Source organism: Camellia sinensis, chromosome 3, assembly GCF_055761805.1.
Source record: "Camellia sinensis isolate YWXY chromosome 3, ASM5576180v1, whole genome shotgun sequence".
NCBI classification, from domain to species: Eukaryota; Viridiplantae; Streptophyta; class Magnoliopsida; order Ericales; family Theaceae; genus Camellia; species Camellia sinensis.
In genome coordinates this window covers 173,876,387-173,885,950 of record NC_138963.1, presented here as the reverse complement: position 1 = coordinate 173,885,950, position 9,564 = coordinate 173,876,387, and the positions used below count along the sequence as shown (strand labels likewise).

Sequence of the window (9,564 nt, the reverse complement as noted above, 5' to 3'; positions counted from 1 at the left end):
ACTATAAAATATAATTTATATTTTAATTAAATCTTAAAGAATATATTTGTAATTTACCTAAAGAATAATACCAAGAATATACTCATTATCACTTTTTTTTCGCATTTTCATCAGAAGGCCAAGTTGACCCGTGAAATGTGTCAATATGAAGAGAAATGTCCAGTAAAGGACTTCAAGGAAGTAAAAAAAATGAAAATTAAAAATTAAAAAATTATAAACAAAAATTTATTATAAAAAATATATAAAAATAGAGAGGTAATATAATTTAAATAAATTAAAAAATCAAAAAATTAATTTTTTTTTACACTTCCCAAAGCTTAGTTTGGAAACAAGTTTAAAAGTCAGTTTTTTAACTTTTAATTTTTTGAATCATATTAATCTTTTTATTTTTACACGTTTGTAAAAAAAAATTTCAAAAAATCAACTTAACCTACTTCCAAAAGCCAACTTATTAATCAACCACGTTTTGTTTGGAAGTGATATTAGAAGGTTCAAGGAAATAAAATTCTACAAACAAGACGTTTTTGACTTTTTTTTTAAGTTGGAAATAAGTTGGAAATGAATTAATTTCACACACTGTTTATTTGGGTAAATTTTTTTTTTTTAATTTTTTTTTGGTATTTGGTACAATAAAAAATAAAAATTAACAGAAAACATATTTTATAGTCAATGAAAAATAAATCTATTTAGATAGAAAATATTTTTCCTTTTAAAAAGTGAAAAAAGTTTTTCAAACTAAAAATTTATCAATGTCACCGTCACAACCATCAATCATGACTCCATTAACACACCACCATCACCATCACTATCACCATCACCATCACCATGGTCACGACGATCATCATTGTTAGTTCTATCATCGCCATCAACCACCACCATGCTGCCAAAATATGTGAAAATTATTTTTAAAATTCTCTAAAAATATATAAAAATTCAATATATTTTTATAAATTTTTTATTATTAATTTTTTTTTTAAAAAAAATTCTTCACAAATATTTATTTACCTTTTAAATAAATCTAGATTAGATGAATCTAAATAATTAAAAAATTCAAAATCAAACAGAATAATTAATCGTTAAATCATACAATTAAGAATTTTATTCAGCGATTCTAGAACCGAGTCCAGATCCTCTGCCATACATTCCTGCCATACATTCCTGCAGTGCTATACAAAACGACGTCGTTTTGGCGTTAAATTCAAATTATTTTTTTTTTTTCATTTCTCTCTCAATCGTTGAGACAGCCCCTAACCCTTCAAGAGTGAGCCGACTCGAACGGTTCCTCTGACGCAGAGGAGGGTGAGCAACGACGACTCCGGAGGCGACAGCGGCTGCAGCTGGGCGAGGTGAGGCGGCTGTGAGGTCTCCTCTTCCATCTTCATTCTCAAGTGGTGTTTAAATATGTATGTATATATTTGATTTCTTGATTTGAATTTCTTGTTGATTTCTTAAATGGGTTTTGTTAAGTGGTTTGATTTCTAGGGTTTTATGGGCTTGATTTCTAAGGTTTGATCTCTTCTTGATTTCGTAAATGGGTTTGATTTTTAGAGGTTTTCCCTTCTCTCTCATCAGTTTCAAAGCCCTAATCAATTTACAAGAACAGAGGAATGGTCTGAACTGAACCCCATTACTAGTGCTCTCATTAGTTCGGGAGCACCATCATCATGCTTAGTTGATAAAAAGAGTAGTAGTTTTTGTTATAATATTGCAACAATCAATTTAAAGTAGCCAATTTTAAGCACTGAACTGTAACATAGGTATGAAATTGTTTGGAAAAAGGAATATTCATGACTTTTAAGATTGGTATTTCAAGCCTATGAATCATCAAGTGTATGAATGGTACCCACTCTGAATCATCAAGTGTATGAATCATCTAGTTCATGGGTAATCAGAGCACTGATTGTTCCAATGGTACCCACTCTGATAGCTTCAAGTGTATGAACCATGATGCTTTGTATTAACAGTCTAATCAGATTTTGCTCATAGAAAAGAAGCTCTGAAATGCCCTGTTCAAAGAAGAGTTATCAACAATCAAAAAACAAACTCTTAATGGGGTCGATCTTGTCTCTCACCCAAAAATGGGTTATGTCAACTCCGCTCAAGGAAGCTTCAAACCCATTTGTGTATATGTTGGTTTTTTTTATTTGTGCCACTCGTTGACTTGTGGGTATTGTTTAATTGCTTGTTTTGATTTGTGTTATTTTAAAGGGTTTGATCCTCTTGGATCACTGGTATTCTTTTTTATTTATTTATTTATTTATTTTTTTGTGTATCTTCATCTGATTGAATTTGTTGAGATAAATATAGAAGATGTGGAATATGAATTGAAATTGGGTTTGGGTGGAAGCTTTGAGAAATGGAATCAATACATGGGGGATATATATACGAAATAGATTGTATATACAAAATATTAGTGAGATTTCTTTTTGGCTACAACTTCTTGTTCTCATTCCACTCTATGAAAATAGATTGTATGTACAAAATTTATAGTCTTGTCCTGAAAATTGTCTTTGGCTACAACTTCTTGTTCTCATTCCACTCTATGAAGGGGCCCAACATATCTCATAGCACCTTCAGCTGAATTAATTTCTCCATACATGGGCAACAAATTTGGTCTTCTATGCAGCTTGCATAAAACTCTTGTACCAACTGATGCTTTTTTTTACCTTCTTATCTATTTATTTTTTGTAATTATTTCTTTTCTTGTCTATTCACTCATCAATCTCTAGGTCCATTTTAGTGATGGCTGAACCTATGAATTTTCTGTTTCTTAACTACCTTGCATAAAACATGATAAAGCTTGTGTGTTCACATTATTGCTTTGTGAACCTACAGATCTGGGAATTCATTGCCAATTACATTAACAAATCTGTATTTTGAGATTGAAACTTTACCTAGAACTTGCAGCATATTGATTCTGTTTTCGGAAGACATTTAACTTTTCCAGAAAGAAAGGGGAGATTACTTGACAATACTGATGACTTTGCTCTGATGTGTAAATTTGAGCTCTTTTTTTTTTTTTCTTCTTTTTTTTTTGCAGGGTTGCAGCCCAACAAAGTGTACTATTTATCAATGTGGAGTTCTATACCAGCAATGAGTAATGTGTCCTACAAATGCAACACAAAGAAGTGATGGAATTATAGGAGAAAGAGTTGTGCTATTGCAAAGTGAACTTGTAAGAAACTGAGAGTGTTAGTGGACAACTTTGATTTTTGACCACGAAGATGCAACAAGCAATAAACCTTTGAATGTGTAATTGGTGTTACTTGTAATTGCTATTATTTTAATTATGAAGTAACTATGTTTCAATGTTGTAATTGACTAGTTTGATTTTTGGAATGGTTGGGAATATAGAACTTTTGAAATTTGTGAAATTTGAAATGCTGTTGCTATTATTGAAATAGTTGGGAATTTAGAGATTTCGAAAAATGTTAATTTTGAAATGCTGTTGTTGCTATTATTGAAATGGTTGAGAATGTATGTCAGTGTTGTTCTTGCCATCTTGACAAATATTAAGTCTTTTTTATGATTGTCCAATACATAGATGAAATGCCATAGAAACAACCAAGCTCACTCCAAGTGAGAATTTTAATGGAAAAAACAAACAGTCCAGTTTAATGTTGGAAAACTTGAGCACTCTACATCCTTAGTTTATCATTCAGTCAATTAACACAATGTTGAAATCAATTAACATCAAGGCAATTAAACCGAAACATTCTGTCAATTAACATAATAAAGCTGAAATCAATTAACATTCAATCAATTAATTGTTCATATCAAGGCAAAGATGAAGATAGAAAGATAAAGCAAAGGCCAAAGATATGTGACAGACTAAATTTTTTAATAAAACAATGATATATAACAAACCTGTTCTACAAATCTCATTCAGTCATAATCAAAATTGCATAAAAATATATGACAGACTAAATTTTTTTTTATTAAACAATTTCCTATGACTCATTCAAATTTGCAATTCCATTAATACAATAGAAGTAGAAAAATAAGAAAAATAAAAACTATGAAAATGATATTTTCCAAAATTGCTTCGTTTCACATGAATATCATCAGAAGATTGTTTCAACCAGTTAGCATCAGTAACTTGAACAAAACATGCTTGGAGATCAACGACGACGACGCTTGATCATGAAATGAATTGATGACGATGAATCGTAGTTGATATGAGAAGCAGCAATCCATATGCAGATGCTCTATTTTGTCGCTATCACGGAGTCGTCAAGACCGTAGAGAGAAAAGAAACAGGGTTTTCATGGCCGCATAGAGTATGTTCCACTGTCAAATTACCTTGGTTGGGCACCTGTATTCAATGATAGAAGTGAGGACGAGTAAAAAAATGAAAATTTTCAGCGGGTTTATATCGAATCATACCCGTCTCTTAGTCAATCAATTAATATAAACACATCTTTCTCATCTACCTAATTTATCATGTTCATTCATTAATTCATCTAACCCAGCTTGATAAACACGTAACATTTTAACAAAATAAAACATAAAAATAAAATAAATGATAACTCGTACACGTGAGGTTCACCTAATGTTAACAATGTAATTAAAGTTGGCTAGATTTTTATCGAATTTCTCTGTGTGTATGTCTTATTTTACATATATTTTTCCATAAAATCTCTCTATTTGTGTATGGCTTATTATTTCACTTGCATATTTATTAAGAGTTTAGTTTAGTTTAGTTTTTTTTTGTGTGACAAATAGAACCAAATAGAAAACTTATGGCTTATAAATATATTTGTGTATGGCTTATTATTTCACATGCTTAGAGCCAATTGTGTGACAAATAGAAAACTTACAAAAAAAAAAAAAAAAAAATCCCTTTCCTTTGAGTTAGTCTAAGAATTTCGTGGCTTTGCATAAAAAATATTCTTAAAATCAGCACGGGATCTTTCCTCCCAAAATTTTAACCAATAAATCATATATCAATAATTTTTAACATAATTTAACAATCATTAGTGTTTTAGGATAGGGGCATGAAAATTTAGGGACAAAATCTTTCACCCTAAACAACTAGGAAGATGTCCATGGCTTCCTAGTTTACACATCTTTCGCAAAAAGAACAAGCTCAAATTTAACAAAATGTCCATGAAAATTTAACAAAATGTCCTAGAAAGATGTCCATGAAAATTTAACAAAATCTTTCGCAAAAAGAAAAAAAAAAAAAAAAGCTCAAATTTACACATCACGGTAAACTCATCAACATTGTGTCTATGGCTTCAACCCAAATGTCCAGGATTATAGATTTAACAAAATTAATTTCCAATGACACACACACACACTCATATGAAGTGGAAAAAATTGAACTGCTCTGTTTTGAGACATATAACAATTTCATTCATTAAAAACAACAATTGTGAATCAGCTCAATCAAATAGTGAACTAAGAAATGAACATTATACTAACACAATTCATTGAGGCCTAACTACATACACATCATATATATGTGCCATTTTGACAACACAAACCATATCTTGTTTAAGTAATGCACAACAAACCAAAATTATCTAACCAACAACTTCGGTTTATGTAGTGGGATTGAAAAATTAGAAAAGTAGAAATACTTTCCTACCTTAGAATTTGACTTAGATTTGCTATTGCTGTGATTTGAGACTGATGACTTCTCCTTCACTTGTTTCTTGGCCGTCCCTGTCACAACTTCAAATATTGTTGGAAGATCATTTATCATGTTAAAAAGGTGTTTCCTACAATGAAAATATACCAGCAAAATGTAATTAGGAAGATGCTCAAATGAAAAATCATACATACAATTTGATTTTTGGATTCCTATTTTTTGGAAGGAGAAACTGTAAAGGGGAAAATAGGGGGAAAAACCCCTAGAAAACAAACCCATTTACGAAATCAACAAGAACTCAAACCCTAAAAATCAAACCCATAAAATCTTAGAAATCAAACCACTTAAACAAAACCCATTTAAGAAATCAAAAAGAAATTCAAATAAAGAAATCATATACATATATATACATATAAACCATATATATATATATATACATACATATTTAAGCACCACATGAGAATGAAGATAGAAGAGGAGACCTCACAGCCGCCTCACCTCGCCCAGCTGCAGCCGCTGTCGCCTCCGGAGTCGTCGTTGCTCACCCTCCTCTGCGTCAGAGGAACCGTTCGAGTCGGCTCACTCTTGAAGGGTTAGGGCTGTCTCAACGATTGAGAGAGAAATGGAAAAAAAAAAAATTTGAATTTAACGCCAAAACGACGTCGTTTTGTATAGCACTGCAGGAATGTATGGCAGGAATGTATGGCAGAAGATCCGGACTCTTCTAGAACATGGTTTTGGGATGAAACATGATTTAAGGATTTATGAAGAAAAACTAGCAAATAGGAAAGAGACTAGGAAGATAAATAAGAGGTGGTCTCTCATATGTCTGGGTTCCACAACATGTGATGTCATCAGTTTCCTTCGCGTCGTGTTTTTCTATGCACTCCCCCAATAAATTCCCGATTATTTTATATTTTTTTTATACTATCAAGTAGTTTCTTCTCCTTCTTCTTATTTATTTATTTATTTATTTATTATTATTATTATTATTATTATTATTAGGGGTTGTTTAGGGTGTCCTAAATAAGTGTATTTTTTGTCTTTTTGAACTAAAAAATTAAGGAAGAAAATATAGATGTTTGAGTTAACTTTTTGATTTTTTATGAAAAAATGTGTAATAAAAAATTATAAAAATTGATTTGTAAGAAAAAATTAGAATTTTGAATTGTGTAGCCGTAATTGTTGACTTTTGGTGAATAGTATTAACTTTTTAATTTTTTGAGTAACTTTTTAACTTTTTGATATTTTTGTAATATGCCAAACTTGACCTTATTATTATTATTATTTTTAACTATAAAAAAAGGATGTTTTGTGGATGTAGTAACATTTGGAGTAGTCAATTGACAGTCAAATTTAATCTAATTTATAGAAAAAAAATCACCATTAACATAATAATTAACCTCACCCACACTCCTATAATAAGAGAAAGAGTTTAACAACAAAAATACAATATTAACTTGTAACACTGCCGGAGGGTACCCGTGTACGTTAAACAATTTAGACTTTTAGTCTCTTTGATCTAATCTCATGAGTACAATGTGAAACGTAAATGTGGGTTCAGATTTGACAACTTTATAGAAATTCTATTTTATTACAAATTATTTGCCAGAAATAAAATACATTACTAGATCTTAGAGTAACCACCTCATATTTTGAGAAGATTAGGAAACCCGTGACTTATGCCAAGATCACTGTTCATCGTAAGTAAGGATGCTTGGCTTGGAACCTTAGGTACGAAGGAACAAGGTCATTAATTGAGCACCCTCGCTTACCCGAACAAAAGATCGGCCTCTACTAAATCATGATATGATTTTTATTTATTTTATGTGTTCATATTCTAATTTATTTGATAAATCTTTAAAATTACTATGTGAAACAAAACAAATATAGATTGTGTCATTTGTTTTGAAACAATTTGATTTCAAATATTTCGAATTGTTTTTTGAAGATGTACAACTTAAAGAAATTGAGTTTACAAGAATGAAAATCAATATTATTCTAAATTGAACGACACAACCTCTATCCACTGGCATTCATAGAGATATATCACTTAAGTATGTAGCTGCATGGTAGGATACTATATATAATAAAAACAAAATATGTACAAACGAGATACTAAAACTATAAATATGCAAGATGTTATATACAAAATACAAATGCAATAATAAAAAAATATTCAAAATTTCACAATTCTAACCTCGCCGTTATGTCTGGAATGGCCCGTTTAATTAGGACCGACCTTCGTTGAATTGTCCCAAAATTTGGGCCATACCATAACTTTCTAAATCGTTTGGACCAAATTGCAAATTTTAGAAGTCAAAGAATATTCTGTCAATTTTCAAACAATATTCCATCAACCGTAATCGTTGTCAATTTTCAAACAATATTCCATCCACCGTAATCATTGCATTATGTTGACATCATCATCCATACAAAAAAAAATAAAATAAAAACCATGTTGCTAAAAAGGAATTGAAGCCATGACAAAAATCACCCTACCTTGACCGCTAAGCCAAGCCAAGCATTATATTGGCATTGTTTAGTGGAGCTGTGAGAAAGTAATTATATCTTATGCCTAAACAGCTTATAACTTATAACTATGAGCATAAGTTGATTTCTGACTTATAAATTAAGTATCTCCTGCCCCACTCAAAGAATAAGCTGATTTCTGACTTCCAAAAAACTATAAGCTATAAGCTATAAGTTAAACCAAACACATCAAAATAGCTTAAATTAAGCTGAAAGCTGAAATAAGCTTCTTTAAGTTCTGCCAAACAGGTACATTATATTTTCCCTCCAATATTATTTAAACACTAAAATCAGAGAGCGAATTGCCCATGGCTAAACATTTGGGCGGTCATCCGAGAGGTTGTCCAAGTGGACGACCAGTAGTCACCCCTTTGCCCAATTTTGATTTGTTTTGTTAAATCAAACCGATATTGAGATATGAATGAGAAATCTTTTCAAAAAATTTACTTTTAAAGGAAATGATTTTAATTAACAAACTCTTTTCATAATACCCTTAAGCCTATAGAATAAGCTTTAAAATATCAATAAAAAAAAGAAAAAAGAAAAGGTTCAAATTCAGGCTTCAATGGACTTTTTGAATTGGTTTCAATAAAGAGAATGATATATCAGTGAAGGAAACGCTCAGGTCGCTAATAATTTCTATAGGCCTTAATTAATCCCAAGTTCAGATTAATAAGTCAAATCTACTAAATTAACTCAATTCTCATCATATACATCATAATCTACTAAATTAACTCAAGCAGTAAGCATGCAGTAATTAATCTTCCATTACCAACCAATATAAAAGAATAGAGAAAAAGCTTACAAATGTAGAAGACATGTAACAAAACTAGGTGCAACCCATAACAAATAATGGAAAATTGACATAATCAAGTAAAATCTTTACATATATATCAAAAAGAAGAATAAAAGTCTTCAAAACAAAACCACCAAATATCATCTTTCAAAAACCATTACAGAGAGTTTCTATAACAAAATTGAGGAAGAACTTACCCCTCACTTTTCAAACAAAATATATACATTTGTTGTTTACAAAAAATAATAATAATAATCACAAGTAGAAGCATAATCGGTACCTCTTGCAAGGAGAAACAGAGAGACAGAGAGACATTTATAATCGTTGTTTTAGTTTGAAAAAACAACAAATTGAGGCAGAGATTTTAAAATTTTTCTTTTATTTGTGTTTGAAAAACACAAACAACAAATTGAGGCAAAGCTTTATAATTTTTTACACTCTTGTGTTCTTTAAGACTGAAAACAAATCCAAACTTGTATATACAATTATTAACAAAAATATATGATTCACAATAGAGATTTATTTATTTATTTTTAATATTTAACCTTTTTGATATGGCTTGAAAAAGAAAAAAAAGAAAAGAAAAGGGAAGTGATCATGTTCTGTACATGTCTGTGTTCAAATCATTCAAACATTTGGC

General features: G+C 30.4%; 2 long non-coding RNA genes across 4 annotated transcripts; one reads left to right on the top strand and one right to left on the bottom strand.

The window, feature by feature from the left end:
- The first annotated feature begins 1,123 nt into the window (after positions 1-1,123).
- LOC114280280 (uncharacterized) lies at positions 1,124-3,374 on the top strand. Its single transcript, XR_003635517.2, has 2 exons — positions 1,124-1,388; positions 3,041-3,374. It is a non-coding gene; the product is annotated as an uncharacterized LOC114280280 (long non-coding RNA).
- A 448-nt stretch (positions 3,375-3,822) lies between these two features.
- On the bottom strand, positions 3,823-6,319 carry LOC145821196 (uncharacterized). 3 transcript variants are annotated; one of them, XR_014363225.1, is made up of 3 exons: positions 6,038-6,319; positions 5,594-5,726; positions 3,823-4,315 (listed from the first exon to the last, which is right to left on the bottom strand). It is a non-coding gene; the product is annotated as an uncharacterized LOC145821196 (long non-coding RNA). The 3 variants fall into 3 exon arrangements; XR_014363226.1 differs by having other exon boundaries at positions 6,095-6,319; XR_014363227.1 differs by having other exon boundaries at positions 6,079-6,205.
- Positions 6,320-9,564: the final 3,245 nt, after the last annotated feature.